This window comes from Rutilus rutilus, assembly GCF_951802725.1.
Source record: "Rutilus rutilus genome assembly, chromosome: 9".
Taxonomy (NCBI): domain Eukaryota; kingdom Metazoa; phylum Chordata; class Actinopteri; order Cypriniformes; family Leuciscidae; genus Rutilus; species Rutilus rutilus.
The window spans coordinates 42,027,694-42,031,482 of NC_140223.1; positions in this window are offsets into that span (position 1 = coordinate 42,027,694).

Here is a 3,789-nt window from a genome sequence, read left to right on the forward strand (position 1 = left end):
AAATTCCGGGAGGTGTTTGATCACGCTGAGGATGGCAAGGAGGCGGAGGAGGAACTATTAAACCTTCGCCAGGGATCTTCCACCGCTGCGGATTACGCCCTCACGTTTCGCACGCTAGCAGCCCAGGCGGGCTGGGAGGGAAAACCCCTTAAGGCCATGTTCCGTCGAGGGCTTCGCACGGACCTGCAGGCTGAGCTCGCTTGTCGGGATGAGAGCAAGACTTTGGAGGAGTATATGGAGATGGCGATCAAACTGGACCATCTGCTCCGCTCTCGCAGGAGTCGCCAACCACGATTACCTCTCGCCTCACCCCAGTCTTCGGCTCACACCCTGGAGGAGCCCATGCAAGTGGGATTTTCCCGCCTCTCTGATGAGGAGCGCGAGAGAAGGATGAGAAATCGTCTATGCCTCTACTGTGGTCAGTCTGGTCACTTCCGAGCTCAATGTTCCGCTCGTCCTCCTAGAACCACCAGCACTCGGGTAAGCCACAATTCCTTGTCACCCTCTCTCTTGTTGGATGTGTGCTTGATCGTCCACGGCCGCCACATCAAGACTAAAGCCTTTATTGACTCAGGGGCGGCCGGTAACTTTATTGACCAAGACTTTGCTAATCGCCATCGCATATCTCTTGTTCCATGTGACCCCCCTATGGCGGTGGCAGCCCTGGATGGAAGACCACTAGGTGCTGGAAAGATCTACCACATCACTGAGGCCATCACACTGATCACCAGCTCCCTGCACACCGAGACCATCCAGCTCCATGTCACCCAATCACCTCACCACGCCATTATTCTTGGCCACCCCTGGCTCACCCTCCACGATCCACAAATTTCCTGGAAGGATCAGGACATCACCCAGTGGTCCCAATCTTGTCTCCAGAGGTGTCTCAAATCCCCACAGAGGAACAATCACGTGGTTCCAGTTCCCCAACCTGAAAGTCAACCCCCGCAGGACCTTCCCGAGGTTTACTGGGATTTCCACTCTGCATTCAGCAAGTCCCGAGCCACCCAGCTTCCACCTCATCGGGACACGGATTGTGCCATCGAGCTCTTACCTGGAGCCACGCTCCCCAAGGGTCGTGTATACCCCCTGTCCCAACCCGAGACTCTGAGCATGCAGCAATACATCGACGAGGAACTCGCCAAGGGGTTCATCCGACCCTCCACCTCACCTACCTCGGCGGGCTTCTTCTTCGTAAAAAAGAAGGACGGATCCTTGCGTCCCTGCATCGACTACCGAGCCCTCAACGAAGTAACAACCAAGTACCGTTATCCCCTACCCTTGGTACCTTCAGCCCTGGAACAACTCCGCACTGCCCGTATCTTTACCAAGCTCGACCTGAGATGCGCCTACAATCTCATTCGCATCCGGGCAGGTGACGAGTGGAAGACGGCCTTCTCCACGACGACTGGCCACTATGAATATCTGGTCATGCCCTTCGGTCTGTCCAACAGTCCCTCTGTCTTTCAGGCCCTTATCAACGATATTTTCCGAGATATGCTCAACAAGTGCGTCATAGTTTACATTGATGACATACTGATCTACTCCGACACCCTGTCCGAACACGTCCAACACGTACGGGCTGTGCTCCAAAGACTAATCCAGAACCAGCTGTACGCCAAACTCTCTAAGTGTGCCTTCCACCTCTCCACTGTCTCCTTCCTAGGATACATCATCTCTGCTGAGGGAGTCACGATGGATGACAGCAAGGTTTCCGCCGTGCTACACTGGCCCCGTCCCCAAACCGTCAAAGACCTCCAACGTTTCCTGGGGTTTGCCAACTTCTATCGAAGATTCATCCGGGGTTTCAGTCAAGTGGCAGCTCCTCTAACTTCCCTCACTCGCAGTGGAGGTGGATCCAACAAGCTGGCATGGTCTATGCTTTGCGAGAAAGCGTTCCAAGATCTGAAGACTCGTTTCACCTCGGCTCCCATCTTGAAACACCCAGACCCCCAACGTCAGTTCACTGTGGAGGTGGACGCCTCCAGCACAGGTATCGGAGCAATACTGTCACAACGCCAGGGAACCCCAGAGAAATTGTACCCGTGTGCCTACTACTCTCGCAAACTCAATCCCGCGGAACGTAATTATGACGTCGGGGACAGAGAACTGTTGGCCATGAAAGCGGCCCTGGAGGAATGGAGACACTGGTTGGAGGGCTCGACCATACCCTTTCTCATTCTAACCGACCACAAGAACTTGGAGTACTTGAGAACCGCCAGACGTCTCAATGCCCGCCAGGCCAGATGGTCGTTATTCTTCTCCAGGTTTCTCTTCACCATAACCTATCGGCCCGGGTCCAAGAACGGTAAGGCGGATGCACTCTCCCGCCAATACGACTTGTCCCAATCAGACACCTCTCCGGCCACCATCATTCCCATCTCCCAGATCGTCTCCCCCGTGCAATGGGACATCATGGCCGAGATCAATGAGGCCCTAGAAACAGATCCTGCTCCTCCGGAGTGCCCTCCTGGACTGACCTACGTCCCCGCTCCCCTACGGCATCGCGTACTGACACTGATCCACGAAAATCCCAGCGCCGGCCACCCCGGCGTCCAGGCGACCAGAGAACTCGTTCTCAATAAGTTCTGGTGGCCTTCCATGACTCAACAGATTCTAACCTTCGTCAAGGAGTGTGTCACATGCAACCAAACCAAATCCCTACGCCAGCGCCCTGCCGGTCTGCTCCAGCCTCTCCCCATCCCAGAGAGACCATGGTCCCACCTGGCCGTCGACTTCATGACCGACTTGCCACCTTCTCACCACCACACCGTGATCCTCACCATCATTGACCGGTTCTCCAAGTCATGCCGCCTTATTCCGCTTCCCAAACTTCCCACTGCATGGGAGACTGCTCAAGCCTTGCTCAACCAGGTCTTTAGATTTTATGGTTTGCCCGAGGACATAGTCTCGGATCGAGGACCCCAATTCACGTCCCGTGTGTGGAGGTCCCTCTGGTCTCAGTTAAATGTCAACGTCAGCCTCACGTCAGGGTACCACCCGCAATCCAATGGACAAGTGGAGAGGCTGAATCAGGAACTCTCCCGCTTCCTACGAGCTTACTGTCACCTCCATCAGGAGGACTGGAGCGAATACCTCATGTGGGCTGAATACGCCCAGAATTCCCTAAGGAAGCCCTCCACCCAACTTACCCCATTCCAATGTGTGTTAGGCTTCCAACCTCCACTATTCCCGTGGTCCGGGGAACCTACTAACCTCCCCGCAGTGGACACCTGGCTACGGAGGAGCGAAGCTACCTGGGATCTAGCACACACCAACCTACGACAGGCAATCCAACGAGTTACCCGCCAAGCCAATCGCCTCCGGAGAGCCGCTCCCCCATACCAGGTCGGACAGTGGGTCTGGCTCTCCACCCGGGACCTGAGACTCCGACTCCCCTGCAGAAAGCTTAGCCCAAGGTACGTGGGTCCGTTCAAAATCTTCAGACAAATCACTCCTGTGTCTTTCCATTTAGATCTCCCATCTCATTACCGCATCTCACCCACTTTTCATGTATCCCTGCTCAAGCCCGCTGTGGAACCGGGAGGAGAGGGGGACCAGGACGAGGCCGCTCCGGCAGAGACTCCTCCCCTAATGGACGCAGAAGAGAGCATTTATCAGATCAACCAGATCTTGGACTCTCGGCGCCGAGGCGGGGTCCTCCAGTATCTCGTGGACTGGGAGGGATACGGCCTCGAGGAGCGGTCTTGGGTCAATTCTAAGGACATGCTCGACCCCCAACTTACTGCTACATTCCACCGGGAACACTCGGAGAAACCCGCTCCTCGT